The sequence below is a fragment of the Salmo trutta genome, chromosome 14 (assembly GCF_901001165.1).
Source record: "Salmo trutta chromosome 14, fSalTru1.1, whole genome shotgun sequence".
In the NCBI taxonomy this organism is placed as follows: domain Eukaryota; kingdom Metazoa; phylum Chordata; class Actinopteri; order Salmoniformes; family Salmonidae; genus Salmo; species Salmo trutta.
The window spans coordinates 55,224,653-55,236,705 of NC_042970.1; positions in this window are offsets into that span (position 1 = coordinate 55,224,653).

The following is a 12,053-nucleotide window of genomic DNA, read 5'->3' on the forward strand; positions in this document are numbered from 1 at the left end:
GGGACAAGTCCTAAAGCAATGGGACTCCCTAAATCTTTCTCAGATTATTACCAATCCCACAAGGTATAAAAAGGCTACTCTTCATGATGTTATCCTCACAAATAATCCTGATAGGTATCAGTCTGGTGTTTTCTGTAATGACCTTAGTGATAACTGTTTTACAGCCTGTGTTCGTAATGGCTGCTCAGTGAAACGACCTGTCCTGATTTGTCATAGACACTTGCTAAAAAACTTGATTTAGTAAGCCTTCCTTCATGAACTGGCCTCTGTAAAATGGTATAGAGTCAGTTTGATCCCCTCTGTCGAAGACGCTTGGACCTTCTTTTTTTATATTTTCAGTGGTATTGTTAACAAACACACCCCCATAAAGAAAATGAGAATTAAAAACAGGTTCAGCCCCTGGTTCGACCGTGATCTTGCAGAATGAGAAATAAGTGCCCTCAGGCTATCCGGAAGGCCAACGTTAGTTACTTTAAGGAGCAGTTCTCTCTCTGTGGGTCTAACCCCAAGAAGTTCTGGAAAACGGTTAAAGACCTGGAGAATAAACCCTCCTCCTCACAGCTGCCCATGTCCCTTAAAGTTGATGATGTGGTTGTTACTGACAAGAAGCACATGGCTAAGCTCTTTAATCACCTCTTCATTGAGTCAGGATTCCTATTTGACTCAGCCATGCCTCCTTGCCCGTCCAACATTTCCTCATCTCCCACCCCTTCTAATGCGACTATCCCCGATGCTTCTCCCTCTTTTTCCCCTGCCCCGCTACAAAGTTTCTCCCTGCAGGCAGTCACTGAGTCTGAAGTGCTAGAGGAGTTCCTGAAACTTGACCTCAAAAAAACATCTGGGTCAGATGGTTTAGACCCCTTTCTTCTTTAAGGTTGCTGCCCCATCATCGCCAAGCCTATCTCCGACCTTTTTAACCTGTCTCTCCATCCTGGGGAGATTTCCATTGCTTGGAAGGCAGCCACGGTTCATCCTTTATTTAAAGGGGGAGATCAAGCTGATCCTAACTGTTATAGGCCTATTTCTATTTTGCCCTGTTTATCAAAAGTGTGGGAAAAACTTGTCAATAATCAACTGACTGGCTTTCATGATGTCTATAGTATTCTCTCTGGTATGCAATCTGGTTCCCGCTCAGGTTATGGATGTGTCACTGCAATCTTAAAAAGGTCATCAATGATGTCACCATTGCCCTTGATTCTAAGCAATGTTGTGCTGCTATTTGTATTGACTTGGCCAAAGCTTTTGATACGGTAGACCATTCCATTCTAAGGAATATTGGTGTCTCTGAGGGTTCTTTGGCCTAGTTTGCTAACTACCTCTCTCATAGAGCGCAGAGTATAAAGTCCGAAAATATGCTGTCTCAGCCACTGCCTGTCACCAAAGGAGTACCCCAAGACTCAATCCTAGGCGCCACGCTCTTCTCAATTTACATCAACAACATAGCTCAGGCAGTAGGAAGCTCTCTTATCCATTTATATGCAGATGATATAGTCTTGTACTCAGCTGGCCCCTCCCTGGATTTTATGTTAAATGCTCTACAACAAAACTTTCTTAGTGTCCAACAACCTTTCTTGTGTCCAACAAGCTTTCAAGCTTTAGAGCTTGAGGTAGTCACCTCATACAAGTACTTGAGAGTATGGCTAAACAGTACACTGTCCTCTCAGCACATATTAAAGCTGCAGGCTAAAGTTATTTCTAGACTTGGTTTCCTCTATCTTCCCAGCTGCTCCTCTTTCACCCCAGCTGCCAAACTAACCCTGATTCAGATGACCATCCTACCTATGCTAGATTACGGAGACATAATATATAGATCTGCAGGTAAGGGTGCTCTCGAGTGGCTAGATGTTCTTTACCATTCGGCCATCAGATTTGCCACCAATGTTCCTTATATGACACATCACTGCACTCTATACTCCTCTGTAAAATGGTCATCTCTGTATACCCGTCGAAAGACCCACTGGTTGATGCTCATTTATAAAACCCTCTTAGGCCTCACTCCCCCTATCTGAGATATCTACTGCAGCCCTCATCCTCCACATACAACACTGGTACTGCCAGTCACATTCTGATTAAAGGTCCCCAAAGCACACACATCCCTGGGTCGCTCTTCTTTTCAGTTCACTGCAGCTATCGACTGGAACGAGCTGCAAACACTCAAACTGGACAGTTTTATCTCAATCTCTTCATTCAAAGACTCAATCATAGACACTCTTACTGACAGTTGTGGCTGCTTTGCGTGATGCATTGTTGTCTCTACCTTCTTGCCCTTCGTGCTGTTGTCTGTGCCCAATAATGTTTGTACCATGTTTTGTGTTGCTACCATGTTGTGTTGCTACCATGCTGTGTTGTCATTTGTTGCTGCCTTGCTATGTTGTTGTCTTAGATCCCTCGTTATGTAGTGTTGTCTCTCTTGTCGTGATGTGTGTTTTGTCCTATATTTATATGTTATTTATTTTTAATTCCTGCCCCCGTTCCTGCAGGAGGTCTTTTGCCTTTTGGTAGGCCGTCATTGTAAATAAGAATTTGTTCTTAACTGACTTGCCTAGTTAAATAAAAGGTTAAATAAAATATCTTATTAACCATTTTATATCTCGAGGTATGGTTGCCCTTTCATTTGTGTCGATCGGCTTATGCTGAGTGCCTTTTGGAGTTCTTCAAGGGCAGTAATCTTAGCAAGACACTGCATAGTACCTAGTCAACCTGCAGAGACACTCAACTAACAATGTTCCTGCTTCATTGTGACATTCCCTCCATCCCAAATGGCACCCTATTCCCTATAAAGTGCACTACTTTTGACCAGAGCGGGGCACCATTTTGGATGCACTGAGTTCACTTCTGTTCTTTTCCAGGGGAAATAGTTAGAAAAATGAGGTACAAAATGGAAGAGTAAGGTACACACTTTGCTATTGTGCAAATGCTTCATACAACTGGCACTAGTATGGTAGCTTGAGACATTTGAACAGATTAAGGCATCCTCAAATATTATATTCCGGGTAAAGTTATTTGTATTGATTCAGTCGGTTTCAGTCTGTCCATGGCAATATAAACTCAGCAAAAAAGAAACGTCCCTTTTCAGGATCCTGTCTTTCAAAGATAATTCGTAAAAATCCAAATAACTTCACAGATCTTTATTGTAAAGGGTTTAGACACTGTTTCCCATGCTTATTCAATGAACCATAAACAATTAATGAACATGCACCTGTGGAACGGTCGTTAAGACACTAACAGCTTACAGACAGTAGGCAATTAAGGTCACAGTTATGAAAACTTATGACACTAAAAAGGCCTTTCTACTGACTCTGAAAAACACCAAAAGAAAGATGCCCAGGGTTCCTACTCACCTGTGTGAACGTGCCTTAGACATGCTGCAAGGAGGCATGAGGACTGCAGATGTGGCAATAGCAATAAATTGCAATGTCTGTACTGTGAGATGCCAAAGACAGCGCTACAGGGAGACAGGATTGGCAACTGATCGTCCTCGCAGTAGCAGACCACGTGTAACAACACCTGCACAGGATCGGTACATTCGAACATCACACCTGCGGGACAGGTACAGGATGGCAACAACAACTGCCCGAGTTACACCAGGAACGTACAATCCCTCCATCAGTGCTCAGACTGTCCGCAATAGGCTGAGAGAGGCTGGACTGAGGGCTTGTAGGCCTGTTGTAAGGCAGGTCCTCACCAGACATCACCGGCAAAAACGTCGCCTACGGGCACAAATACACCGTCGCTGGACCAGACAGGACTGGCAAAAAGTGCTCTTCAATGACGAGTCACGGTTGTCTCACCAGGGGTGATGGTCGGATTCACGTTTATTGTAGAAGGAATGAGCGTTACACCGAGGCCAGTACTCTGGAGCGGGATCGATTTGGAGGTGGAGGGTCCATCATGGTCTGAGGTGGTGTGTTACAGCATCATCGGACTGAGCTTGTTGTCATTTGGTCTCTTTTTTTATGTCTTGAGTATGGCAGTGTCGTGTCTTTGGGCACCATTAAACTGAAGACATGTTTATCAATTAACTCCCTGTAATTATTATTTCGCGATTAAACTGATTAATCGTTTAACTGTAATTAACTAGGAGATCGGGGCACCAAGGAAAATATTCAGATTACAAAGTTATAATTTTCCTAATATAACTTTCCTATATTATAACATTATATATTATATTATAGGCCGATTATCTTCTGGTTTAAATGGTGTATTTTCTTCCTCGTGTCCAGTCTCATTCCAAACGTCGTAAATTGTTGTATCTGCACGAATCCAGCCTTTACTAAAGTCATCCATACATCAATTGTCTTAAAATAATTTATTTACTAAACTAAGTAATTCACAGAAAGCATACAAACAGTAATTATCGTCACAAAGAATTGGTAGAGTAATGTGCCCTAGTGGGCTAAACCGGCATGGCTCGTGTCTTGTTAAACAAAGGGTCAAAAAGGGCAGCTGAGAATGCACACAGAGTTCATTAATATTAACAATTGATATGCTAATCCTTTGCACATGAACGCTCACTCATTCGGGAACAATTGCAATCAATATATATTTACACTCAGTGTGTGTCGGGATCCTTGTTGGAGAGTTCTGTTCTGTTGGAGAGTTTTGTCTGCGTTCTCTCTCTGTTAGAATGGATCTTTCAAAGCGACATTCATTAATGTCGTTATAGAATGGATGTTTCGTCGGTCTTCGCGTTCGATGATATCGAGTACTTAGCTGCAGACTAATAATTAATATCAAAGACTTGTTCTTATTCTTTAGACTATCGATAGTCTAAAAGTTAACCACGTGGTGTAGTTAACTTTCAGTAGAGGAATTGGATGGTCAAACCTATTGGCCAACTCGTCATGGAGTGGAGGCCTGGTCTGAAGAAAGTAACCCTGGGTGGGGTTTTTATTTGGAATGACAGAAAAAGCCTGTCTCATGATGCCAGGTCTTGTCTGTGTCCCTGGGGGCGTGCCGATGACTGAGTTAAGCTTTGAACAGAAAAACAATTCTATCACATTAACATCAGTACATAGCCTCTCTACATATTCCAAATAGCTTTAATCTTATTAAATACATTTTAAACAACCATTTAGATGCAAGTCCCATAGCTGAGGCTATTATATAAACAGTATTATGGTAATATGGCTATATTGTCTCTTCTGAGTATCACAAAATTGTACCAAGCGGACCAGTTCGTAGCTGGATTCTTCACCGATCTTTTATACCTTCTCCAGAACATAAATGTCGTTCGGTTCCCCAATTCTGTGAGTTGGAAGAATTTCCTGTGTCTCTCTATGAAACCCCTCTGTGTCTCAACTGGGCCAGGCGGCAGGACATTTCCTTTGAAATTTACGACCGCCTTCACCGGGCCTGGGTAGGGAGAGGTAGGTAGGGAGATGGTGCAAGGGGGAGGGGGTCAACTGTGCTCCCTGTACTCAAAGAGAGGGCAACGTCATGACAGCAGCTACAAAATGCAGGTGTTTCAGCCTAGCTCGGTGCTAGGGGTTGGTAATGTTCTATTGTTGTGCCATGACTGGGTTATGTTCTCTAGTTGTGCCGTGATTGGCTCAGTGTTCGGTCACTCATGGGGACACTACGTCACCACCAAATCTAAGGGTAGAGCCCCAAAATGAAAGCCCCTTGGGTGCTGCCATAGTTACATTAGAAGTGCCCATCCAAGAAGACAACTGGGAACTCTGAACTCTGGAAGTGCCCATCCATGGTCATTGGCCACAGATAAAATGACATCAAATCACGTTATGTCTACAGGAGCTTTGATTGGACTGATCATGTCAACATCATACTTTCAAAATCTTAGCTAGCAAGCTAGCAGTCATCATCATGAATCAAGTCGACAATCTACTGGCAAATACTTTTTAATCCTTGTAATTTGAAGAGAAATAATGAAGAGAAATTACAGATAAAACGTATCGGTGCTCATTGGCCATAAACATTACACAACAAGTTGGAAATTGCAAATTCAACAATGAGTGGTTTGGAATGAATTAGTGGTTAACTGCAAGCAGTGAAAGCAATCACTAGCCTGTTATTCAGTGGAGTGGCTGTGTGGTCCCAAGTATGATTTCTGCCGCGCTCAAAACAACTGTTAACTCGGAACTGGGAAATCTGAATTCGGTGAGTTCAAGACAACTGAGAACTCGGGAAAAAACGTGCTCCAACTGGGAAAATACGTTTTGAACGGCCTTCCAACTCGGAATTGTAAGTCGGGAACCCGGGCCTCTTTCTAGAGCTACGACCTGAAGATCACTGACGTCATCCTGATTTTACATTGTTTTTTTCAGAGTTCCCAGTTGTCTTAAACTCCATAAATCCAGAGAATGCCAGACTTTCATGACAAAGTTTGATGACAAAATTTTCCCCACAAAGGACCATGTGTGCACAGCACAACAAGGTGAGCCCAAAAATGTATCGTATGCTGCTGCATAAATGATGTAATATCCCAGGGAGGTATGTATACTCTAGCTAAGAAAGCAGTAGTAAGTGTATGTTGTGTAGTAAGCTGTTAGTAGCCTGCATGCCTCACCCTAATAACTTGGTCTATTTTCCCCTCTTAATTTTACCTACTGTTCTGACTTGGTGGGTGCACATGTAGCCTATTCAGTAACCGGATTTAGAGAAATGTAATCATCGAATATTGTAAGAGCTTTCATTGTCTGCATATATGCCCCCTTTATTTATCCTATGGTTCTAACTTGGTGTACAGGGAGAATACTGTAAGAACGGCCCATGTTCTGAATTCTGTCGCTGTACATTTCAAAAGTGCTGAACAAATAGTTAGCTCGCTCATTAATTAATCTAAATTACAGATTGCCTCTTATCCGCTTGTCGTCCCCTTATGCCATAGTTTGTACATCTCAATTGTCGGTAGAAACCAAATTTGTTTAAGCAAGTTAGCAATATCAGCTATGCTTTTTTAAAGGCAGAAAATGAGGCTGAATGAACTGTTTCGCTGCCAGACAAGGCTCCGCTGATAGCCAGGTGTAGTAGTGGTAAGGTGTTGGGACTGCTATTGGAACTCTGCTGTTGGGACAGCTTTATGTAGGCCCTAACAGTTTGTAGGCACCGTTTGTCATCGTTATAGTGCAATTAATGCATTGTTTAGTGTTGTGTTGTGTAGTGGCTTTTCTGGCATGCATCCCTCAAGATTTACATGCTAAAATTGCCACTTCTGACAGGTGTATAAAATCGACCACACAGCTATGTGATCCCCATAGACAAACATTGGCAGTAGAATGTCCTTACTGGAGAGCTCAAAGACTTTCAATGTGGCACTGTCATAGGATGCCACCTTTCCAGTACGTAAAAATATTCTGTCCTCGGTTGCAATACTCACTACTGAGTTCCAAACTGCCTCTGGAAGCAATGTCAGCACAATAACTGTTTGTCGGGAGCTTCATGAAATGTGCCCAAGATCACCATGTGCAATGCCAAGCGTCGGCTGGAGTGGTGTAAAACTCGCCGCCATTGGACTCTGGAGCAGTGGGAATGCATTCTCTGGAGTGATGAATCACGCTTCATCATCTGGCAGTCCGACGGATGAATCTGGATTTGGCGGATGCCAGAAGAACGCTACCTGCCCGAATTCATAGTGCCAACTGTAAAAGTCTGGTGGAGGAGGAATAATGATCCAGGGTTGTTTTTCATGGTTCGGGCTAGGCCCCTTAGTTCCAGTGCAGTGAAATCTTAACACTACAGTATACAATGACATTCTAGGCGATTTTGTGCTTCCAACTTTGTGGCAACCGTTTGAGGAAGGCCCTTTCCTGTTTCAGCATGACAATGCAACCATGCACAAAGCAAGGTCCATACAGAAATGGTTTGTCAAGATCGGTGTGGAAGAACTTGACTGGCCTGCACAGAGCCCTGACCTCAACCCCATTGAACATGAATTGAATGAATTGGAACGCCATCTGCGAGCAAGGCCTAACTGCCCAACACCAGTGCCCGACATCACTAATGTTCTTGTGGCTGAATGGAAGCAAGTCCCCGCAGCAATGTTGAAACATCTAGTGGAAAGCCATCCCAGAAGAGTGGAGGCTGTTATAGCAGCAAAGGGGGGACCAACTCCATATCAATGCCCATGGTTTTTGAATGAGATGTTTGACGAGCAGGTGTCCATTTACTTTTGTAGTGTACCAGGGGACACATAAAAATGCCAAACCTGCTTACTATTCATATTTTTCATTTGGATTCTATTTAAAAAGATAATTGAATGATAATGTCATCAAAAGTAAAACATTGATTTGCAAAGTCTATGACGTTCACGTTGATTCAGAAAGCAGGAAAATGCCCTCACCCTGACTGGAAAACTTTAGCACATTTTAAAAATCACAGTTTTTACTTTTGATGACATCAAGTGAGACCTTTTCTTTTTGACTACAGAATGTACAATTGTGCCATTTTCACATATGTAGAATTATATTACCTATATCATGTTGTGTGTTTGACCCTTCCATACAGATATGGAGAGGCGATGCAGTTTTCAGCAGACAATATGTTGACCCCGACCTGAAAGTGATTAGAGAAAATATATACATTATTGTGGATCAACCTTTCTAGTAGCAGACACTGGATGGGAAGACAGGTGTCTCAATTTCTACCTATAGTTTTCAATTACTTTACTCAGCAAGCTCTTCGGGTATTGGTCATTTCACATTCAGAAAAATTGTGATATGTTTTTGTCTCATCTAGCCATCTTAAAATGAATCAAATCAAAGTTTATTGGTCGAGTATACAGTTTTTCAGATGTTATCGCAGGTACAGTGAAATGCTTATGTTTCTAGATGCAACAATGCAGCAATACAATAAGTAAAACAAATTTAAAAATACAAGAAATTAATTAAGACATAACTAATTGTACTACTGTAAATTGCTCTGGATAACAGTATCTGCTAGTGCTGAGAAATTAGTTATTTTCTGGGTCGGTTTGGTTTTGGTTCGATTATGGAAGAAATAATCAAGGTTTTGGAATTATTATTTTTTTTCTTTCATTAAATGCATTATGAAATAACAGGTAGCCTAGTGGTTAGAGCGTTGGATTAGTAACCGAAAGGTTGCAAGATCGAATCCCCGAGCTGACAAGGTAAAAAAATCTGTTGTTCTGCCCCTGAACAAGGCAGTTAACCCACTCTTCATAGGCTGTCATTGAAAATAAGAATTTGTTCTTAACTGACTTGCCTAGTTAAATAAAGGTAAAAATTCTAACAATTGTTTTGCTTTTTAATGGAAATTCCAAAGCCAAAAATAGTGAACATTAAAATATTCCATTGTCTCTGTCGGGTCCACATTGGGTAGACATCAATAGAAAAATAGGAAATGACTATCAAATAATACAATATTTCAGTTGTGTATATTACTTAGTTTTTATTTGATGGCTTTACTTTTTATTTAATTCCTTAAAGTCCTCATCTCATCTCTGCTCAGACAATAGCAGCCAAACAACGTTATCTCTGTACTCCCTATACTGTTCTGTCTTTTGTCATCCTATTTAGCTAGGCTAGCTGCAGAGCTGTCTGACAAAATTATATTACTAGTTCTTCAAAGAAGACAAGGCATACTTTCATGAACGGTCCCTCTCTCTCGTCGTTGTGTTGTGTACATTCCTCTCTGTGTATCTAACCTAGCATAACACGAGCAAATGTATATCCACCTGCCTGAACATAAAAAACTGAATTGAATGTAAAATAAATATGTTTATTAAAATATCATGGTGCCCCAAAAATAAATCAGTGCATAAATGAAAGGTGAAAAAGAAACACAAATGTTTCGGCCTCAGGCCATCATCAGTGTGAATCGTTGGCACACACACACACCTGGCTTCTATTTCTAGGATAATTGCATATATCACATGATCAAGCAAGAACACACATAAAACAAAAATCTATGAATCAGTACCTAGTACAATAGAATAGTAGGGTCCTTGTCCACTACCTTGTATACAAAGCCTACAGACAAGAACAGTATACTATAGTGAGGGAAAAAAGTATTTGATCCCCTGCTGATTTTGTATGTTTTCTCACTGACAAAGAAATGATCAGTCTATAATTTTAATGGTAGGTTTATTTGAACAGTGAGAGACAGAATAACAACAAAAAAATCCAGAAAAACGGATGTCAAAAATGTTATAAATTGATTTGCATTTTAATGAGGGAAATAAGTATTTGAGCCCCTCTCAATCAGAAAGATTTCTGACTCCCAGGTGTCTTTTATACAGGTAACGAGCTGAGATTAGGAGCACACTCAGGGACTGCTCCTAATCTCAGTTTTTACCTGTATAAAAGGCACCTGTCCACAGAAGCAATCAATCAGATTCCAAACTCTCCACCATGGCCAAGACCAAAGAGCTCTCCAAGGAAGTCAGGGACAAGATTGTAGACCTACACAAGGCTGGAATGGGCTACAAGACCATCGCCAAGCAGCTTGGTGAGAAGGTGACAACAGTTGGTGCGATTATTCGCTATTGGAAGAAACACAAAAGAACTGTCAATCACCCTCGGCCTGGGGCTCCATGCAAGATCTCACCTCGTGGAGTTGCAATGATCCAAAGAACGGTGAGGAATCAGCCCAGAACTACACGGGAGGATCTTGTCAATGATCTCAAGGCAGCTGGGACCATAGTCACCAAGAAAACAATTGGTAACACACTACGCCGTGAAGGATTGAAATCCTGCAGCGCCCACAAGGTCCCCCTGCACAAGAAAGCACATATACATTCCCGTCTGAAGTTTGCCAATGAACATTTGAATGATTCAGAGGACAACTGGGTGAAAGTGTTGTGGTCAGATGAGACCTAAATGGAGCTCTTTGGCATCAACTCAACTCGCCGTGTTTGGAGGAGGAGGAATGCTGCCTATGACCCCAAGACCACCATCCCCACCGTCAAACATGGAGGTGGAAACATTATGCTTTGGGGGTGTTGTTCTGCTAAGGGGACAGGACAACTTCACAGCATCAAAGGGACGATGGACGGGGCCATGTACCGTCAAATCTTGGGTGAGAACCTCCTTCCCTCAGCCAGGGTATTGAAAATGGGTCGTGGATGGGTATTCCAGCATGACAATGACCCAAAACACACGGCCAAGGCAACAAAGGAGTGGCTCAAGAAGAAGCACATTAAGGTCCTGGAGTGGCCTAGCCAGTCTCCAGACCTTAATCCCATAGAAAATCTGTGGAGGGAGCTGAAGGTTCGAGTTGCCAAATGTCAGCCTCGAAACCTTAATGACTTGGAGAAGATCTGCAAAGAGGAGTGGGACAAAATCCCTCCTGACATGTGTGCAAACCCGGTGGCCAACTACAAGAAACGTCTGACCTCTGTGATTGCCAACAAGGGTTTTGCCACCAAGTACTAAGTCATGTTTTGCAGAGGGTCAAATACTTATTTCCCTCATTAAATTGCAAATCATTTTATAACATTTTTGACATGTGTTTTTTTGGATTTTTTTGTTGTTATTCTGTCTCTCACTGTTGAAATAAACCTACCATTAAAATTATAGACTGATCATTTCTTTGTCAGTGGGCAAACGTACAAAATCAGCAGGGGATCAAATACTTTTTTTCGTTTAAATTCGCTCAGCACCAGTGTCTGCTAAATTACTCAAAATGTAAAAATAACCTTCATAGAAGGCAGTGGTGTGTATTCAATGGAAGCAAGGCTTCTCTCTGGGTTTCATAATTTTCATTCAATTCGCAAGAGGCTGAATGTATCTCAGAGGAGAACGCATCCAAACGAGTGAAACAGCGCCCCTCTGTCTCTCTACGTGTTGGTCATCTATCTGATACGGTCTGGTCCAAACGAGTATGACATTGTTGCCACCAGTAGCATTGAATGCAAGGGAAGCCAGCGAGCATTTGGCCTCCCTTGACAAAAAAGTATAAAAAGTTAGCCAATCAGCATTGAGCTAAACTGAGCGAGCTCAACTGTGAATGGTGGCGTAAAAAATAAGTGTCAAGAGAAGCCAACTTGGATTTGGCGTCTCTCCTATCAAATCTCTTTGAGAGCATACGTCCTTCACAGAAACAACTTGAATTGTTGCATCTCGTTGTGTGGT